The sequence below is a fragment of the Panthera pardus genome, unplaced genomic scaffold, assembly GCF_024362965.1.
Source record: "Panthera pardus isolate Hobbes unplaced genomic scaffold, ASM2436296v1 HiC_scaffold_4, whole genome shotgun sequence".
NCBI lineage: Eukaryota > Metazoa > Chordata > Mammalia > Carnivora > Felidae > Panthera > Panthera pardus.
The window spans coordinates 2,095,478-2,117,463 of NW_026526969.1; the positions used below are offsets into that span (position 1 = coordinate 2,095,478).

Below are 21,986 nucleotides of genomic sequence, written 5' to 3' on the forward strand. Positions count from 1 at the left end.
GGAGGCAGGTGGGAATTAGTCCCGTCGCAGATGAGCAGGTCAACGGCCGAGGGAATTCTTGATTTCCCTTGGCTGGGAAAGCTGAACCCTTAGACCAGCCAGCCTCCTTCCCTGTGACAAAAGAGGGACGGGCGACACGGAACCTAGATAAGCCACGTGCACGAAGCTGTAAGAAAAGGCTGCTCTCGTTGTCATTTGGAGTAAAACAGGGATGTGTCTCTACCACTCCAGAAAACCGAAGATGAAAAGAACTCCCAGTCTCCATGAACTTCTGACTGTTCCACAGTGCTCTCCATTAAATCAATTCACAGAATATTAGCGCTAGAAGTGTCCTTAAGAAATCACTGTGTACAACTCATTTCTTTATTTGAAAAATAGGGAAAACAATTAGCTTCAGCCCCTGTTGCATATGGCTAATAACCTATTGTTTAGAAAAGACTGGAGAATGGGTAATGAAAGCCATTATGTGAGATAGCTTTTATTGTGCCTTCTTTATCGTTGGAAAATTGCCTTCATTATCAATGAAAACAGTGATGGTCCCTCCTCTTTCAGCTTGGCTTTCTCTCCCGCCGCAGGCTCAAGTCGGGGATGCCGTTCTAAGTTTGAGACAGAATGTAAGAAAAAGAAAAAGATAAAAAAATAAAACCCTCAGCTCTTTTATTGTTTAAGGGCAGGCCAATTTACCCAAATGTGAACAAGTGGGCCCATGAGAGGGTTTCTGAGAGACAGATAATGGCCTGACCATGAAGTAGGGACAGTGCCTCATCCAGCGGTCCATGGCTGATTCTTTCTGGGTCTGAGTTTCTTCACCTCCGCAGTGGGAAGACCGAGAACAGCTACCATGGATGGACTGCTCCCTGTACGGTGGGTTCAAGGCCATGACCTTAACATACATTTGTGAGCCCATCTGATTCTCACGGCAACGCTTTTAGACAAGTCATAGTACCTGCTTTCGAGAGTTGGGCACGCTGAAATATGGAAAACGCGGGTGCTTGCTCTAACACGGCAGAGAAGATGCCACGCTGGGTCCCCTCAACTCTCGGCCCAGTGACCGTGTAGACTGTCCGCCTTCAGAGAATCTGCTCAAAGCCCAAATCACAAGGAAACTCAAGGAAACCTGCCTGTCTCCTCTTGAGCTCTGTGCATGAAACAAGTGTCCTCTGAAAATTCATAATCACTTGCCCTTACGAGGGTTTGAGATTTTAACTTACATTGGCTGCACGGTCAGGAAACACCAAGCCTAGAAATCTGCATGAAACATAGTCCCAGGGTGAAGACACCCAGGAGTGAGTAGCAAAAGCAAAAGTAAAACCTCACTATGTGACGCTGTGTGTCAACTATACTTCGATAAAAAAACAAAACACCACAAAACAAAAACCTCACTGGAGAGATCCACATGCAACCCGGAATTCCCACCCAGGAGCTCCACAGAAGGTGAGCTCACAATCTAAAATTACAAACATACGAGGAAACAATCTACCATAAGCGAAAATCAGCAAATACAATGGAATTAGTACCCCCGAGAACTTGAGATAACAGAACTACCAGAGAGAGACCACAAAACTGAAATGTTCCAAATGTTAAAAACCTCAAAATAGGGGTCAAAACCATAAGGATAAGACCCTATGAAAAATAAACAAGCAGATGTGAAAAATAATGAAACAAGACTTCTAGAAACGAAAAGTATAGACTTCGAAATCCAAAACACAACAGGCGAGTCAGATGATAACTCATGCCTAGATGAAGAGCGAAACAGAGTGAACAAAGGGATAGATGGATGAAATTACCCTTAGTGCATGTAAAGAGATAGAAAAGAATGCAAAAGGGATTAGAAGATATACAAGTTGGATCCTGCCATGGAAACGCTGGCCAGCAAGGTCCTGGAACCTGGGCAATGTCTCTCTGTTGCCAACAGTGGAGATTACTAAGTGTGCTACATTTGAATAAAGTTTTATAATTTATAAATAAAGCTTTCAAGGTTAATGCGTGTAATTCATTTGATCCACAAAGAATCCACATGATGGAGATGCCCGTATTAAATTACCCACCTTACGGATGGAAACGGAAGCTCAGAGACATTTAAGGGACTTGCACAAAATCATACCGCTAGCTCATCAATGACGAAGCTGAAAGTCAAAGGGGCTCTCTCAAACCTCTTTTATAAGGTCGTTCATCGCAGCCATAAGGGCTCTGCCTTTCTACTTAATCACCTCCCAAAGGCCCCGCATCCTAATACCATCACATTGGGCAGGAGGATGTCAAGGTATGAATTTGGGCTCTTTGCAGGGAGATACTTTCAGACCCTGGCAGATGCCAACTGGGCTGCTAATAGGGTAAACTTTGCAAAATTAACTGACTCTCAGGGTCCACGGGGTTAACTCAACAGCCCCCGGCCAGGACCACAAGGCAACTCTCTCCTTCCTTGGTGTGGAGAGCCCCCTTTTCCTGCTCAGGCCGAATTAGCCCGCAGCTGCAGAGGATAAACGACAGGACAAGGTTGGCTTGCCAAAAGGGGGACACTGCTCGCCACAGCCCGTTCTCCGAATGAACTCCTGCCACTCTGGACTTGATCATTTTTGGTGGGAGAGAGAGAACGCATCGTTTATTTCCTTCCTATGTTAGGGGGAAATGACCTGGATGGGAAATATACCAGGGTCAGTTTCACAGGCAGGGCACAGAATGAGAAACATTCCCAACCATGGGCAGAAAAGTCGACCACAGTCACTGAAACTCTTGGAACAAAGGACAAGGAAAAATGACATTCTTTTGGAGCGTGGGCTCCCTTTTTAAAAGGGCAAGTATTTGCCCCCTGGAGACCCTGGAACCAACTAACTGCTCAGGCATCTCATTCCTGAAAAACCCTCCCACACCAGACAGGCTTGATTTCTCTATTCTGGTAGCTCAAATTTATAAGTTATTGGGATCCGACATATCTGCCAGGTGGGATCTTAAATCTGATGAGGCTCTGGATTCATTAACCTTGGCAGAAGGAGCCTGGGTAAATCTGCTGGAAAAATATCTGTGGTGTATTTTAATTCTCAAAAGGGCAGGGGATGTAGAACGCAGATCTGTGTATCCTGCCCCCACTACATCCTTGACAATCTCAATAACCTTCTCGAGGTTATCATTATCTTTTATTAAAGAAGAATGGCTTCTGCCAGAGACACGGGGCCATCAATGGCCAAGGGAAGTGACGTCTGCCTCCTGCGGCCTCGAAGCAAGCTTTGTTCTGCACCTCTCTCGGGTGTTTAAGGCCCTCCACCTTACCATGCAGTCATTCACCTACATGATCTCATTCTCCTGCTCTAAAACTGTGCCCGTGTTTTAGTCCCCTGGTGTATCATCAACAGCAATTAACACAGTGTCTTCCATTTCGTAAGTACTCCATAAATTCTTATTGGGTAGCAAATGAATGCACGGGCCTGATTAGCACATTCTTTCCTCAGTAACCCTTCTGCTTAAAGAAGTCTTCTCTGAAAAGGGGCCTCCATGTGTATTCATAAGAGAGCAGCAATAATTCAGAAAGAAATTATATGCAAGCCAACAAATGGTCGCATTTGTAATGAGGTTGTCCTTCACGTCGCTGTTTCAGGCTTGCAGTTCGATCGCGTTGGGTTCTCAGGAAGATTTCATGGAAAGGGGGCTCCAGTTCATCTCTCCTCACATCGTCGGAGGGTGGGAAAGAGTAAGCGTAGTGTCCAGATTACATAGAGAGAGGGGGTTATGAATGGGAACTGTGTGGGTCTAGGAGACCCGAGAACGAACTCTCCATACCACTTGGTGGCAAGTGACCACTGGTCCCTTGGCACAGCTCTGTCCTGTGGCTTCAAGAATCCAGGGCAGGTGAGCGCACAGTAGGGATTCTAAGCAGGAGAAGCAGACCTAATAACGCAGCTATTGACAGGTGTTATGGGCCAAGAAAGAAAATGGCCCACCGGTGCGTGCTGTCTTGATGGGCAGTTCGAACCTCTTGTTCCAGTTGGTGAATTACAATACCGCCAAGCTCACGTGATTGAACAGAACACTTCTACTTCTGGGAAACTGGCCCAGAAATAGCAAAGCATACATTGAAGGCTATTGACTATTGCATTTGTTGGAAGAGAAAAAAATAGAAATAACCAAGTGCCCGTCAATAATAGGTCTTGATGAAAATGTCCCACGGGACAGACAGACTCCTCTATCCATTGTGTGCACTGCTTTAAGCCCAGCACCTAGAACAGTGCTGGCACATGGTAGGTGCTCAGTAAATAATTCTTTTGCAAGATGAACAGGATGGCACTCACCTGCCAAAAAGACAGAGGAACTAAATTCCAGTTAACGATGTGTCCTTGGTGGATTAAGCAAAAAAAAAAAAAAAAAAAAAAAAAAAAAGCTGCAAAACAATAGGAATGAGGTACTCCAAGTTTGGCACATCGTAGGTGCCATCGAAATACCTGTCAGAAAAACGGTTGGTGAATGTACTGCACTTTGTAGATGTCATGTATATTTACGGGCATACACACACGCACAGAAACCCGCGCACGCACACTCGTATATTGGTAAATGCATAAAGCAAAGCGTCTGGAAGTCTATGTGCCAAACTGTTCAGGGGAAGGGAGGAAGATAAGGGGCTTTTGACTTACGTAATCCTCATATGGGTTGAATTTTTTACGACAAACCTTTTCCTATTTTTACAATTCGAATGGCATTTTCAAAAACTCCGCCTCCAAGATAACCTCCAAGAGAAAGGGCAGGGCTCGTCCTGTGCTGCTTCCTACGGCCGCTCTGATGCACCGTGAGGCGAGCGATGAGGGAGAAATGAGTTTCACGGGCTCGGCTCCCGAGCACTCAGGAGCGAAGAAAAGTGTAGAGACCCTTTACAAAATGAGGGCTAATATGACAGTGGAGAAGCTATTCCCGCCATCACATTACCAAAAAAAGGGAGGTTGATAAGGGCGAGTGATCATTTTATCTCATCACTTCAAAGGACTAGGAAGATCTTTCATAGGCACTGAACACACTCTCAAGTTTAAAGGCCTTTAAATCAATTTTATTAGGTTAATTGATGATCTCTCCTGTGCACTTTTGTTCTGCAATCTGCCATGTCTTGTCAGGTTGACTGCAAGGGCTCAAACTAGAGTTCTTAGTCTCTCATCCCTCCTGGAAGAGGAGGGTATGGATTTGCCCACGTGTGCGGCCGCCTTGCGGGCTCGAAGGCGTACGAGGCGACGCGGTCCTTCACGGAGGAGCACCGTGCTTGAGCTCAGATTTCCGGGGTTTCAGTCGGACTCATACAAACGTGGGCAGAAGACACATTCAGAAGTTTCCCTTTTCCGCCGAAACATCTTTACCCAATGAAGTGCTCCGAATACAGAATTATCGATGTTTATTCATTTAACAGCTAAGCTCTGACTCTGTATCAGTCACTCTATATCCTGGCTCCCTAGGGCTGCCGTGACAAAATGCCACAGACTGGGTGGCTTATACCAGAAATGTATCCTTTCAGGATTCTTTTCATTTTAATATTTATTCATTTTTGAGAGACAGAGAGTGAGGGAGGGGCAGAGAGAGAGGAAGACACAGAAACTGAAGCAGGCTCCAGGCTCTTGAGCTGTCAGCACAGAGCCTAACTTGGGGTTCGAACTCACAAACTGTGAGATCGTGACCTGAGCCGCAGTCGGACGCTTAACCGACGGGGCCACCCAGGTGCCCTACGGATTTTAATTTTTTTTTTAATGTTTATTTATTTTTGAGACAGAGCATGAGAGGGGGAGGGGCAGAGGGAGAGGGAGACACAGAATCCAAAACAGGCTCCAGGCTCCGAGCTGTCAGCACAGAGCCCGATGCCGGGCTCCAACCCACGAACTGTGAGATCGTGACCTGAGCCGAAGTCGGACGCTTAACCGACTGAGCCACCCGGGCGCCCCTGGATTCTTTTTTTTTATTTTAAGTTTATTTTGAGAGACAAAGAGCGGGAGGGGCAGAGAGAGGACAGAGAGATCTCAAGCAGGCTCTGCACTGACACCACGGGGCTCAAACTCACGAACCGTGAGATTATGAGGCATAACTGACTGAGCCACCCAGGCACCCCTCCTCTCAGGATTCTATAGGCCAGATGACCAAAATCAAGACATAGCCAGTCCTATGGTTCCATAGCTCCAGTCCTGGCCCTTTCCTCTGTGTCCACATCTTTTCTTCCTCTGTCTCCCGTAAGAACACTTGCGGTCCAATCTTGGGCCCACCCAGACAATCCAGGACGGTCTCATCTAGAAATCCTGAACTCACATCTGCCAAGAGCCCCCTTTCCACACAAGGTCACAGTCACAGGCTCCAGGGGTCCTATCTTTTGGGGAGGCCACCATTCAATGCACCACCCTATACTAGACACTGAAGGCACAAGGATACACAGGCCACAGTTCTCCCCATTGAAGAGCTCGTGGTTTGGTATGTGTAATCAGGTGATACTATGCGATGTAAAATATAAAAGGTGGATGGAGACCACCGTCCTAGAGCTGAGTGACTGATTCAGACTGAGCCTTAAAGAATGAATAAGTAATCACCAGGCAGAGACGCAGTGATATGACAACGGGCGTCCCAGGCAGCAGAAGGATCATGGGCTCACGGAGAGGGGGGACGTAGGGGGTTTCAATGGGCAGGGTACCTTCAGGGCCTGCAAAGTAACCCAAGGGGACAGGAGCATAGAGTCCTTGTGCGGGTATCTCAAAGAAGGAGGAACCAAAGACGGGGTTGACCTTGTGGGGTCAGGACGTAAAAGATCTTGTTCTTCCAAGTTCATGTCTTGCCAACCACCTGCCACTACTCACCCCTTCAAGGGCAGACTTAAAGTAACTCCAAGCTTATCCGTATTCTTGCACAGCCCATTATACAAGAGGCTCCTCGAGGCTGAAAGTCTGTCTCCCCTGCTCCCACCTGAACGTGAACATGGCTGCGTCCGGGGCTTGGGTACCTGTGCCAGGTAAAAGGGTAAAGCCCAGACGTAGGGGCCTCCCAAAAGCAGAGTGTTGGGTGTAATCAGCAACCCGGGTGAACACGTCCACTGATGATGTCGAGCCTTCTTAGTTATCTCTGGGGAAAGGAGCTTAGCGAGAAGAGCAGTGACCAAAGTTGATAAACAATCCTTCTTGCTATGCACAGTCACTGATGCTTCGTCTTTAATCTTTGATAGCTAAATGCCCAAATAGACTGATGGTTAAGACAGTCAGTTGAGTCATAAAATGAGCCGTTAAGCTGAAATCATTGATTTTTATTACTAAACAAGCCCCGATAATGGCCTGGCTGGGCCATAACGTAGACACGGCTTCAGCATTACGGTACGCAGAGTCAAACATTCCAACTGCTAGAAATTAAATGCATTTATTTCTACAAATTAAGTTGCCTGGGGGAAATCAGTCTCAGGTGCAGAAGTACTTAATGTTTACCGACGAATATTCCAATTGCTAAGTAACCCTGTCGGGTTCTTGACACTTGGCCCAGAAGTGACATCTGTCTTCTTAATAAGCAGGGAAAATGAAATCATGCCCACGTGACCAAGGGTTTCACGCCCACCGCTCTTCCTAACACAGATGCTTGATCCCAACTCTAGAGACATGGCCAGCGTGGTCATTAGCAGGCCATATGTTAGAAGGGAGCATCACAGAGTAGATGACTTATCGTGTGCGCGATCATCTGTAAATAGCAGCACTTAATGGTCCCCAAATAGAATCTTTGCACACTTTTACTGCACAGGTGAAAATACATACCCATTAAGGGAAAGGCACTCGATTTTACTCAATGGTCCTTCTCTCCCATACAGATATGATCTGGGCTTCCCATCCGTCAGGGAGTGTGATCTTGGGTAACCCTTCCGGACAAAGAGGGAACAGGATAAGAACAGCATGAGCTCGATTCAGACGTCAGCTGGCACCTGGCTCGCACCCCCCTCTTGCCACCTTCTCATCAGGTAGCAAGATGGATGAAGACGCCGAAGAAAAGAAAAATTACTAATCATTCCAAAGCTTGGATTCAGGCCACCTACTGCCAGAATCTGGCAGAAATATCTGCTCACCACAAGTCAGTAGGGCTGGATAGAGAAACACAAATGTGGCTTCCCTCTTGAAATATCATTCTTGCCCTCTTAAAGGATGATGGTAAGAAAGCTCTACGTCCCTTCCACACTATCTTCCTGCCCTCAGAGATGGAGGGAAACAGACAGCCAGGCAGCCCGGCTCCTCATCACTTTGGGGAGCAAGATGTCGGGTTGTACCATTCTCCCTCCGATGCCTGAAGCACCCGAGAAACGCCCAGGGCTGGGGTACAGAGATGATTCCACCTTAGCCCAGCAGAGCTGCACGAACAACACTCCCAGAAGTACACCTGTGATCTGTGCACATCCTTCTGTCCCCCTGGAATAATGGAAAACGGGCTCTGACAGGCAACTCCAACCCCACGTAATCAATCACCTTGCCTGGCACGTCTCCTGAGGGTGAGCGTCTGCGGAAAAGCACTGCAGTGCTAGGGAAAGAGACCATCTTGCTGAAGCCTCCAAGAATGAATACAGCTCTGAAGTTATTTGCTACAGAAACCAGAAATTTAAAAAAAAAAAAAAAAGTTTGCCATCAACCACTGCAAGAGACGAGGATATATAGTCTCATGCCTTCCTCCCTGATTTTCTAAGACGTCACACTTCGTATATGTTTTATGGATTCTGGCAGAAGATGGACACATTTTTGTGCCCGTACAGCTTACTAAATCCACGAGCTAGTTTCCTCGTATTGCTAACGTGTGTTGGTCCCGGTCCTCACTCCTTTGCTTCGTGTCCGCGTGAGGACGTTCAAGCCACGTGAGGAAGAGAGCGTCCCTTAGAGAAGTCAGGCTTTTTTTTTTTTTTTTTTTTACCGGGAAATACATTTCCCAATGTCTTGGTCTGAGTGTCGGGTAAAAGAGGAATGTGAGTGTTGACGACGCTTCTCCCTGGCCTGAGGTCGTGGATGGAAGATGGGGGTGGACACCGTGTCTAGTCCAGCTCCGAAGAGGAAGAGTTTGCACAACCCGGGCAACCGTACGACACAGCCGGTAAAAGGAGGCGACAAACGACCCTGTGAAGGCCGTGGGGATTTTACTGGGAGAAGCGCAGAAGCTTGAAACAGGTGTAGCAAGAGACGACTTTGCTTCCGTGTATTTTTCATTCCTTTCTTTCTCCCCACTTGGGAGGAGCACACTGGAGAACTATGGACAGGACTGGACCAGCAGAAAAGGCAAGGAGCAGGTTCCTCAGGGCTGTCTCTAGAGCTCCAAGGTCTGCAGAAGGGAGCCCCGAGGCTCATCAGAGAGGAGCCCAATTAGCAAAACAGGGGTGAAGACTCCGTGAAAGGGGCTGGCCGCTCCCCCTGCGCGTATACACCTGCGCACACGTCCTGGCTGAAGCGAATGTGGACACTGACGATGAGTCAAGATTCGGTCCTTCAGATCCAAGCATCCCAGGAGACACTGTCTGACCTGTGCTGTTGAGCTTGGAAAGTGATGACATCATCGACACATTTCGACACACAGAAGTTTCAGAGAAATGCTGATCGCAAAACTCTACGTAGACGTTTTGTCTATTCTCCCCCAGCACCAAGCTTCTAAACCCTGCACTGAGATTCTGGGACAGGGAGTCCCCAAATGACATCTTCCAGACCCTTCTGCCTGATTATATTCTGATTAGATTTCTGATTAGGTTCTGATTAAATTAGGTTCTACAGATTATATGTGCCATAAAATTAGATTCTGCCAATGGGAGACACTGGCAGGAGGCTTGAAGTCAGGCGAAGGAAACAGGATACATCCCCTGCCTTCAAACTGGGTCTACATCTCTCAAGAAGTGAGGGAAGTCAGGGGCACCTGGGTGGCTCGGTCGGTTACGTGTCCCATTTCGGCTCAGGTCATGATCTCACGGTTCCTGAGTTCGAGCCCCGCGTCGGCCTTGGTGCTGACAGCTCAGCCCAGCCTGCTCTGGATTCTGTGTCTCCCTCTCTCTCTCTCTCTGCCCCTCCCCTGCTCACGCTCTGTCTCTCTCTCTCTCTCTCTCTCCCAAAAATTAATAGACTTAAAAAAATTTTTTTTAAAAGTGAAGGAGGACAGAAGTGCCAAACTCCAGTGGAGATCAGAGGTCCTGGCACCACCCGCACTGGGTCCGCAGGTGAAATGAGCACCTGCCGTAATATTCTGCTGGAACCGCCCCCCCCGCCCCAGCCCAGCTTCTGTGTCCCTGAACAATCCCTGCCCGACCCACTGCCATTAGGAAATACCCTAGAATTTTGTGAGGCTTCAGTGAGTTAATATACGGGAAGTACTTAGCAAACTCGAAAAGCCCAAGAGTCAGATCACATACAAAGAACAGCTATTGTGATTACTGTTACTGCCTCTGTCACTGCTGCTGACTTCTCATCTAGCTCTGCATCGAACGACACAGTGGCAGCCACCAGCCACGTGTAACTATTTGCATTTCAATATACCTCCGCTAAAACAAAATGAAATAAAGAATTGAGTCACTCAGCTGCACGGGCTACGTCTGAAGGGCCCGCGTAGCCACGTGCGGCTATCACGTTGGATGGCGCAGAAATGGAACGTCCCCATCCTCGCGGGAAGCTGTGTTGGGCAATGCTGACCCGGATTACTCTGTGCCTAAGAATCAACGAGAGACCTTGTTAAAAATAAAACTCCCGCGCTCCTACAAAAGACGCTGATTTCGAAGGTTTGTACAATCAGTGTTGAGAACAGTGAGCCTCAGGTGCACTCAGGTGCTGTGTGTTCCCGGAGCACACTTTAAGAATAACCGAGGTGGGGAATGGGGTGTTCATCTCCCAACATTCCTCTTAAAAAAGTCTTTAGGAAAACCGAGTGCGTGTGTGTGTCGCACAGACAAACACAGATTGCTGTTAATTCGCGACGAACCAGAATTCTAGAAGTTAACATTTTAGAGATGACGAAACCTCAGTCAACCCGGGTGATCAGGGGTTATATGAACTATGCTGAAGGGACGGCAGGGACCCAGGACTTGCCGCCTTCGCAGTGGAACCCTGTCGTTAGGGGACAGGTGACCAGGGAAGTAGGCGAAATAGGTAGCCAAGTATCTTTGCTAAGCCGGAAATTATTGTTAATTAGTATTAATTATTGTTAATTATTGTTCCTGTTCACCTTGCTAATCACAAAGCTCGCCACTGAGCAAATGCTTCTCGGTTCGTTATCACAATTAATCTTTATGTCTAAACAAAAGTTTGTTTCCATTGTATGCATAATTATGGTTCACAAGCCTTCCATAGAGAAGCCCAAGCGTTCAACTTAACAATGAATTCTTGATGGCACAATTAGCTTTGCCAATCCGCAGGTAAACATAACTAAAATTCGCGGATTATTAATTACCTAGCTGTGCCTCGCCTTCCCCTCTTCCAGAGGCGTGGTGCACGGCATGCCTCATCCACCGAGGGTCTTATTCCATATACCACTCAATTCCTTTACGCAAAGAACCAGATGGCAGAGCCTTCCTGGAGCCCAGCCCAGAGCTGGGAGAAGTTGTCTCTCGTAACGTATGTCTACACACCTCACTACCACCAAAAGACAGCTAGGTATTCCATCATTCTCTCTTCGCCCTGTCCACCAGGTGGGCCATTTCAATCACTGGCACATTATATTTCCATGTTATACGTAGCCTTACGTTTTCTTTTACACTCGATCTCGGTTTGCTTGTTTGTCTGTTTTCACATTTAATCTTATATCACGGGGTTTCGATCGTAGGTATCTGTGTTTTTGCTGTCAAGCCTCTTCTCGTTTATTTTTTCTGTTGTAAGTTCATCCATCCATCCACCCATCCAGCCAAACGATCCTTCCTTGCTGTGAGTGACAGCTACCATTTGGTAACTAAGTTCACTAGGGTTCCTAATTCCCCCCGATGCAGTGGAATTATAAAGGGAAATAGATTACATTCATTGAACACAACTGTTCACATCCTTCCCCTTCTGACCATGCTTTCCCGAGGACCTTCCCGCCTCACTGACCATTAGCTTGGTCATGTGACTTGCTTGGACCAATGGCCCGTGGACAGAGGTGACGCAGGCCACCGCAGGCCATCTTCAAACGAGATCTTCAAGTGCTCTGGTGCCATTTGGCTGTCTTTGCTCCTGTCGCCTCCATAAGGATAACACATACCACGTAATACATAACGACGTCCACATAGGTACGATGGCCAAGGTCCCCCAAATAAGAAGACACAGAATGTATGCTCAGTGAACCCACAGCTTTGAGAAGCGTTATGGGGTTGCAGGGTGGCTTCCTACCTGTAGAGGACGTGTGACATAAGCGACAACGACCTCTTGTGGGTGAAGCCATTACAATTCAGGGGTCAACTGGTTATGCCACATAACACAGCATAAGCACTATTCTTAATTTCGCTGTTGCTGATGCAAAGGGCAAGACTGGAGCACCGGCCACGTCTGATGGAGCACTCCCAGCTGGGATCAGCTCACAGGACAACCTGACGTGAGGTCAGAGACACGCGTGTGTTATGCTTGTTTAAAACCTTCCAGCAGAGACAACGGAAGTGAGAACTCCCAATGAGGTTCCTAGGTTGCAAGGAGAGTTTATGAATCATTTTCAGGCTCTCTGCCGATTTTGTATCTCCCTGCAGGGACCCTTTGGGCTTGGCACACTTGCCTTGACTACTTAGCCCCCAAAACTCAAGGGAATTTTGGCAAAAACCTTGATTCAGCGATCATATCTCAAAAGTGAAGAAAGATGGAGGTGCCTGGGTGGCGCAGTCAGTTGAGCATGCAACTTCGGCTCAGGTCACGATCTCACGGTGCGTGGGTTCGAGCCCCGCGTCGGGCTCTGTGCTGACCGCTCAGAGCCTGGAGCCTGTTTCAGATTCTGTGTCTCCCTCTCTCTCTGCCCCTCCCCCACTCACGCCCTGTCTCCCTCTGTCTCAAAAATAAATAAACATTAAAAAAAAATTAAAATCCGTAGGGAACTCTGTCCCTCTCTCTCTCTCTGACCCTCCCAGCTCATGCTCTGTGTCTCTCTCTCAAAAATAAATAAACATTAAAAATATTTTTTTTAAGTTAAGAAAGATGAATAAACAGGGAGGGGGGGTTGTGGTGGGAAATGTGTGTGTGCATGTGTGTGAGCACATAGGAGAAAATAAAGGAAAATTAAGGAGAAAATAAAGGTCTCTTCTTTTTTTTTTTTTAATGTTTATTTAGTTTTGAGAGAGAGAGAGAGACAGAGCACAAGCGGGGGAGGTACAGAGAGAGAGGGAGACACAGAATCCGAAGCAGGCTCCAGACTCTGAGTTGTTAGCACACAGCCCAACACGGGGCTCGAACCCACAGACCGGGAGATCGTGACCTGAGCCCAAGTTGGGTGCTTAACCGACTGAGCCACCCCGGCGCCCATGGTCTCTTTTTATGAAATGCCAAGTTTCTTGTCTTGTGCTTTTTACTGTAGACATTTCGAGATTTTGCAACATTTTAAGATTTGCTACAGATGGAAAATATTGATTAACAAACCAAGTATGAAACGAGCACAACAAGACCAGACAGTTAAAAGTTGACACAAGCCTTGACGACAAGAGTCAAGTGAGCCTTGAGTGACAGCCTGAGGAGGACAGGGTAACAATCAGGCCACAGGAAACAGGGAAAAGGGATGTCCGTGCAGTTGCGGCTTTGAAATCTCCCGAGCTCCTTTCAATTACCTACCTCGAAACCTAATGGCATTCTCACAGGGCTAGTCTTACATGATCAGGGTTAAAACACCAGTTCCTCACATTTAAACGGTGGTGTTATGTGACGACTTTGTTCCAGTTTTTCTCTTCTATGGATTTGCATTGCCTAATGACCTGACGGGTTTCTGTAGGAATTTTCTATATCGTGCTGAACTATCTTTAGACCTTCCTTCCCTTTTAGTATGTTACTGAAGGGATGTTTTCACAGATGCTGAATTAACTTCATTCATTTAGAGCTTGCTGGCTGTCCCCGACAACAATCATTATCATTACAGCGACCATGGATGGTATGCCTTTCCTGTGCAATACGTTTTGTGCTAGATACAGGCTGGACCCAAAAATAAACAGATAAACGGGACCAGATTCTACCTTAAAATTCTAACGAAAGAGTCTAATAGGGCTCAGACAGCGACAGAAGGGATGGGGACGTGAACTTTCTTAAGAAACAAAGCAGAGAAAATGATCACTGCCTCAAGTGAGGTGCCACAAGATGAAAGGACCGTGGAGAGATGACACTGAGCTTGGAGATGACCGCGGGCTTCATGGAGGAGGTGGCTGACGCCGCTCCTCTGGGCATCAGTGGACGAGGAAGGCATTTTAACCAGATGCGACTGCGCTGGTAAAGTCACTGAAGCAGGGCAGGGTCTGGAAATGTTAACAAGCATGGTCTGGTTGCAGTTTGCAAAAGAATATATTTTGCACTTCAACATGAAAAGTCTTGCCTGGTCCTCTGACGAGGCTTAACCAGTTTGTGAGGACCCGGCTACAGATTCGGGAGAAGATGTCAGCATTTGCGAGAGAGAAGGAAATCGAAATAACCAAGGTCCTGTTTCTATTCCTGGCACCGTGTGCAAGCAGCAGTCACATAAACTCTTTTCGGAGGGAAAAAAAAAAGTTCAACATCCTAAGAGGAGAATCAAAATGAAGGCAAAGGGGAATATTCTAGACTCAAAGAACTTGTGGCTGGCACTACAATCATCTAAACAGGGAAGTCTGATCATTAGTATAGAGGTGGTCGCAAAAGTAAACGTGACTATTTAATCTTATTCTTCAAAGGGAGCTTAGCTAATGGGAAAATTAATAAGCAGATAATGTCGACCTACAACCTCAGATTTTATTCATAGAAAAAAGGAAAGAAGAGAGGGAAATGGGGAGCAGGAAACACTGAAATTAGTTAAACACCTTGTATTTAGAGAATTCAACCGACAGAGATATCTTCCTGACTCTGATCGTTTGAAAATGCAGGCTTCGCGAGTTTCTAAAAACACAAAGGAAAGTAATGGAATCAAAAGGGAAATGTGCAGTTTCCACAAATCTCCTGAGAAGACAAAAACAAAGACCTACCCACGTGGGAGGAAAATAGGGAAAACAAAAGCCAAGGAAGCAGAGAAGCTGTAACCCGGGATGCCAAGTAAGGGTGATGGTGCTATTTCTGACAATCGTCCCCGAGCTCAGAACATAAAAACAAAGCCCATCCACATACTGCTTGCAAGCAACAGGCTCAAAACAAAATGACCCACAAAAGTTTCAAAGGTGGGCAAGAGTAAACAACAAAAAGCAAGGACAGGGGCACCTGGGTGGCTCAGTCGATTGAGTTATCTGACTCTTGATGTTGGCTCAGGTCATGATCTCACAGTTCATCCGGTTAGGGAGGTCGAGCCCCACAACGGGCTCTGCGCTGACAGTGGGAGCCTGCTTGGGATTCTCTCTCTCTCTTCCTCTCTCTCTCTTCCCCTTCCTTGAGCTCTCTCCCTCTTTCTCTCTCTCAAAATAAATAAACTTAAAAAAAGCAAGGACTGAGGCGCCCGGGGACCGCTCAGTTGGCTGAGCGTCAGACTCTCGATCGCTGCTCAGGTCATGATCTCTCGGTTCGTGAGTTCAAGCCTCGCATCAGGCTCTGAGTGACAGTGGGGAGCCGGCTTGGGATTCTCTCTCTCTGCCACCATTGCCTCTCTCTCTCTCTCTCTCTCTCAATATAAATAAATTAAAACTTAAAAAACAAACAAACAAGGACTGTGAGTGGTACAAATATCAGAACAGTGAAAGGTGATGCTCCCTACCTCTCGTCAATCGAAGACACGCACTGATAAGACTCCCTCTCATTATTCTTTGTGAGATTAACACAGAGAAGTTCTACTCTCCGGAACACGATGACCTCACTTTCTTCAACATCCTTCTCCAAGGGCAGTAACTGAATGTTTTAGTAAATGCCTCTGGTACGCTGCGATCATCTGCTCGGCCAGTTGGAGACCGAGGTCATGTGTGGATTTTGGGTAGAGTACTGTCAGAGCTCCACGGTCCCCTGGGTTTGCTGGGCCCAACCCAGGACTTTCCTGGTTGATAGGTCTGGGGGTGGGGCAGACAATCTGCATTTCTAGCAAGTTCCCAGGGGATTCTGATGCTGCCGGTCTAGGGAGCAAGTTTGAGACCAACGACTTAGAGGATTCCTTCCCTTACTCATCCAAACGTCCCCCGTGACTCAAGAAGCGACCCCAGGTGAAACCAGATTCCACCAGGTAGGAGGCCTGAAGAACACGGCTAGTGGGTGTGGTCAGTCCACACCAGCGGAGGCCCCAAGAATCACCTGCATCACCTCAGAAAGGGCGTGACGACTGTTCGAAGCTCAGAGAAGGGATTGTGCCGGGAACGTATCAACCGGTGGGCTTTTTCTGCTTTTTTGTCTCCCAGAGGAGACAAAGCCTGGATCGGGAAGCCCCACAGCGCTGTGCAAAGAACACAGGCCTGAATGGCCTGGGCCCAAATTTCATTCGCTGCTTCATCACGAACTACCCGAGTGACCCTTGGCAAATCACTTAACGTCACCGTACTTCAGGTTTTTTTTGCTCGTGGGATAAGACATTTGGACGCGAAGCCTCCCCGGGGGACCTTATGGTCTCATGTTCTATGACTCCTTCCAGAATCAAGACTTTCAGGGGAGAAAATCTCTACGATTATGGGAATATTCACGCAACAGTTACACGTTTAATATAGACCATCTGTCACTGTTTCAGACGTGTCATAAATGCAACAATGCCATCAGCTGGTAATCTGCATCCCTCCCCTGCAGTATGATGGATGAGATCCCACCTGCCGCCACATGTATCAGGAAGAGACCATTTTCCAAGCAAGCCGGAGTAATGAAGCGTGCTGGGCTTGGCACCTGGACACGAGAAGCCCACGAAGGAAGAGAGAGGAGCAGACTACATCGGCAGCAGGCCCAGAGCTGGGTTCAGCCACTGTGATCTGACTGAACTACCGTCCTCACCCGCAGGGGAGAGGGAGGCAGCGAGGCCGCCTGGCTGGCACCAGGGTTCTAGAGGTTCCCATGGAGAAGTTACGGGAAGCAACGGTTAATACAAAGATGGGTTCCCAGAGAGGCCCTGGAGGTCTGTGACCCGGACTCCGGGGAAAGATGAGCAGGGGCTTGAGGAGGCTCCCTGGGCGCATGAGCAAGAATGGAGGAAGAAGGCAGCCTTCACATTCGGTGGGCCTGGCTGCTTTGGCCACCTGGAGACAGGTGTGCTAAGCCTGGCCCGCGCCTGACTTGCGAGCACACAAACGCGCAAACATCCAAATGCGTACCAGCCCTAGGACCTGGGTTCAGAAGGACAGAGCCAGCATCTGTCTGAGTGCCCACAGTCATAGCTCTATTGTGCCACAAAGAGGTGCGTGTGACATTCCGGAAGCACAGAACCCATCATACACACACACGCACACACACACACACACACACACATCCAGAGTCTTCAGTGGCTCCCATGGCCCTCAGGAATCTCCTCCAGGCAGCTTTGGCTCTCCACCCATGGCTCCCTGGAGGTCAGCATCATACTTCAGAGAGTGCTCAAAGATCACACTGAGCCCTGAGCAGACGAGCACAGGTGTCCTGGTGAGACAGGGCAGTGACATCATCCACCACTCGGCAAGTGCAATCCAAGCTCCTGTGCGTCTCTCCTAGTCTCTCGTCCTACGGTCCTTTTGCTGGGTCCCCCCGTCCCTGACCCCATCCTCACCCGCCATGCTTGCTCTGACCTCCAGCTCCCATTTCCTGCCCAAGCATGTTTTTGAGAATCACGCCGACCGAGAATAAGGTCCCCCCATTCAGCGGTCTTTCCCACCACCCACTTGAAGCATGCTTCTGTAGCCTGACGCACACCCCATCCTGCCCTTGCCCGTGCTGGTCCCCCTGCCTGCATATCCCTTTCCCACCTCCTTTCACGTGCAATTCTAGCACCGCTTTCTTCAGGAAGAGTCCTTGGAGAGTCCACACAGGATCGCAAGGTCCTGGGTCCCCAAGGGACACCATGCACCTACATCGACCATAGTCTGACCCCACTGTGTACAACTCCATATCTAAATCTATGTCTCTCCCTTGGACTCCGACCACTTTAAGGGCCAAGACTGCAACTTGCTGATTTCTCAGAGTCTTATACCAAGCCCCGCACACAGTAAGTGCTCAACAGATGCTCACCGAATGGGTGAATACTGCTGCCTTCTGGTTAGATAACAGCCCCATTCATTTCTGCCCCCCCCCACCCCCACCCCAGCCCTCCTCCCTCCTGCACCTACACAGCACTTAAGCATGCGTCCTTAGAATAGCATACTGCTATCTAATGCATAGCTGTAGCATACAGCCACTCCCAGATCACACCTCTCCGTTTGTCCTTCTCCCTGAGCCAACCTGCTGGTCCCTCCCGGCTTTATCTGTGCTGAAGCTGCCCCAACCTGCTGCTAACGCTGTCACCGAGAGGACAGAAATATGCCCCCGTGATTCTCAACCATGACTCTGGAGAACCCTCGTGATTTCCTGAAGAGAAAAGCCAAGGTCTTTCTCTGCTCAACACCCTCCGGGACATCTGGCGGAGGGCATGGTTACAAAATGAATGAATGTGTAAGTAAATGAATGAACTGGCCAATGCTCGCCGATTAAACCGTTTACCTAATCCATGCAAGAGACAGAAAACAAAACAAAACGAAACAAAAAACCAGGCAGGGAACCATTTACTGGGGCGCGGAGAATCTTCCAATTTCTTTCCAGGCAAAGGTTTTAATCTTGTCTGGCAGTGGGTTTTTAGAAATATGCGCTGTTCAGAACATCCATCTTTCCTCCCTCTACCCCAGGGGCGGCGTGAGAGTATTTCCAAATCATGTTTAGAGAAGGCTGCAAATTTGTGGAGCTATACAGCCATTCTGAAGCTTCCTGGTGACTCACGGAGTGAGGAGGCATTCTGGAAATAACAATCTCAGGCCATATTGATCTTAGGAGCACGCGGTGGACTGTGTCTCTTGGGTGATTAATGGTATCCTGGTTAAATCTCACAGCGTATCCGGGACTTTCAGAAATACCATATTCAAAGCATAACGGGTTACGATGATTTTTAACAGATGGCAAACGACCCAGCCGGAGTTCCCTGAAGAGAGCCATTTCTGGGTTAGAACTTGGGTCCCGGAGGAAAGGACGAGTGGAAATGACGATGTGAAGATCGGGAAACAGGAAACGTGCAGAAACGACAGAAGATAGGAGAGGAAATACACACACACACACACACACACACACACACACAAATTGCCGGTAAGCATTTTGGCACATCGTGGCGATTTTTGTAACCTGGATCGGATCATGCCATGACCCTGCTCAACACCCTCTCAGGGCTTCTCCTTGAACTAAGAATAAATGCTACCTGCTTGCCCTGGCAGAGAAGGTCTGCACGATCTGGCCCTCGATGCCTTCTCTCCTCCCCCCCTGGCTCCTGCCCACTGCCCACCCTCTCCTTCCCATGAGGGACCAAGCCTCCCCTGGGATCTTGGACGAGCTGCCCCCTCAGAGATGAGAGCTCCTGGTCCCAACCCTTTCCCAACAGCTGGCTCTTTTTCTCCTTCACTGGAGCGGTGCCCATGCCACCCTCTGTTCAATTTCCTACACAACATGTATCACAGGCTTAGGTTTTCTGTTTTTATTTACTTGGGGGCTGATTGGTTTCAGGTCTCTCCCTACCATAGTTTTGTAAGCGCCACGAAAGGAGGGGCCCTCTCCGAATCATTCATCGCTGAAATCCTTACACCTAGTACTGCCCCTGGCGTGTAGTTGCAGGTGGTAAATATTTTTTCCTCAAATGATTGATCCTTATGATCCTATTATCCATCTCGATGTCTTCTACAGAGCGATGCCTGATCTGATAGGAACGGCAGCCTCAAAACCGGAAAGAGAATGTGAAGACACGGATGGGCCAGACAGAAGCTTCCACGCTGTGTTATTCCCAAAAACGCGGCACGTGAAAATCAACGAGATACGCAACACAGCAATACAGCCGGGCCAACGGGGCAACAGGGCTCCCGTCCTGAGGTCTCTGACACCCCTGCGTTACTGTCAGCAGCCCCAGGGGTCAGTTCAGGCCCTGAGGAACAGTGGCCCCGATGGAACAGAAACACTGGCCAAGGCGGCATCCATCCCAGGCGGCCCAGGAAACCCCCTGGATGGACGGCGCTGTGCCCGTGCAGCTCGGAGAGACCAAGCATGAGGCCGAGAGGCCGTGGTCGCTTCTGGCTGGGACTAACGTGGCACGTTCGGCCCCGCGGGACGAAAGCCGTCCTCGCAGGCAGAAACTGGGATGAAACAGGGACTCTGCCGTGGACGACAGTGCGACAAGCAGAAGAGAAGGAAACGTGTGTCAACCGTAGGCTTGGGCCAGCGGGTGGGGCTGCTCCGGGCCGGCCTGGGGTAATTCCACACGCTTCCATGTCTCCGTTTCCCCAAGGAAGCCTACGGCCCCAAGGAGACGTATCCTGCACCCCCTCTGCTCTCTGAAGGAGGCCCGGGGACCTGGCGCCAGGTGCCCAGGAGGCCGGCAAGGAGGTGAAGAAAAACGGCCGTCTCTCCACCTCCCCGGACGGCCATGGGAAAGGAAGGGGTTCTCGACTTGATCCCACAAGGGACACGTGAGGATGCACGCCGAGGACAGCAGCTACGTCACCCGTCCGAAACAGTGACACCCAAGTCCTACTCCTTCTCTGTTACTAGTCCCTGTGGATTCTGAGCAGTTATCTCATTCCTCGATTACCAGAATGAGAAGGGTACTGGCTCCCCTCCCCCACCCAGGGAAAGCAAAGGCGAAAAAGAAAAGATGAGCCCCTGTGAAGAGGGGTCGGCATTCGTGAATGAGGAGGGAGGGGGCGCCACCAAGAGCCCCGTCAGAACCTTTGGAGGGCGGGGGGTGCTCCTCGGAAGCCTGACCTCATCGGGCCCTAGCGGCAGCCCCAGTGAAGTGCCTTCTAGACCACGAAGCCCACCCGTGGAAAAATGGCAGCCGGAGAGAAAGATGGGAGATCTAGTTTGTTCCCCAACGGCCAAGCTTCAGTAGGCAGTGAGCAGGGACATCTGCCCAGGACTGTCCCCCCAACCCCCCCAACCTGCCTGCATTCTGCTCGGAGGGGCGGGGGTCTCCTGGATCTAGAGAGCTTTTAATCCACACCAGCTTCTCTTACCAGAATCCTCTTACACGGTCTTCTCTTTAGGAAAAAATAATAACCGAGGGGAGACTGCCCGAGAGCTGATAACTGCGGAAGCCGGGCGACGGGGGGCGTGGAGGTGGGTTACACCGTTCAACTTTCGCACGAGCTTGAAATTTTCCATAATCAAGAAACGAAAATAAAAACAACCCCAAATTGCCAAGGGAAGGATAAGAGACCTAGAATGCAGGGTTCCTTGCTTCCCACGGAATGGCTCAATCTGTAAAATGACAACTCAGCCTTTAGTTACAACAATCCTCCTTGAAAACAGCACCAACAGCCTAATCAACCCGGGGAACATAGAGAAGGCTGTTTGTGAAACTTAATTGCCATTTTAATGTGTTTTAATTGCATAGAAATGCTATTTAATGTACTGTTGCAGTTTCCATTTGCCATTCCGGGAAATCGCAGTGCTCGAAAAGAGGAGACCAGGTTGGAACTAAAGGAATCTTGGCCCATTAGACAAGAATGAAATATTTCCCTTGACAGGCAACCTGGGCCTCGGGCCTGTTTCTCCCCCACACTCCCCTCCGTCGCTCCCCACCTTTGCCCACACGCAGGGAGTCGAGCCCGCGCTGGCTGTCGGAAGGGACAGGAAGAAGAATGCCTAGGGCGGCACTGGGGCTCAGTCACTACTGGCATAAATGTGGCACAGCCAAAGTGGGCCACTTCCCAGGGGGTAGATCTGAGAGCCTCAAAAATCCGCCCCGCCTCCGGCGTCTCTCAGGGGGCCGCCGGGGAAACCGAGGGA

The 21,986-nt window shown here is 49.0% G+C and overlaps 1 protein-coding gene across 1 annotated transcript in view; it reads right to left on the minus strand.

The window, feature by feature from the left end:
- The window catches only part of GALNT17 (polypeptide N-acetylgalactosaminyltransferase 17), a 446,372-nt gene that overhangs the window by 131,908 nt on the left and 292,478 nt on the right, over positions 1 to 21,986 (minus strand). The window lies entirely within an intron of this gene.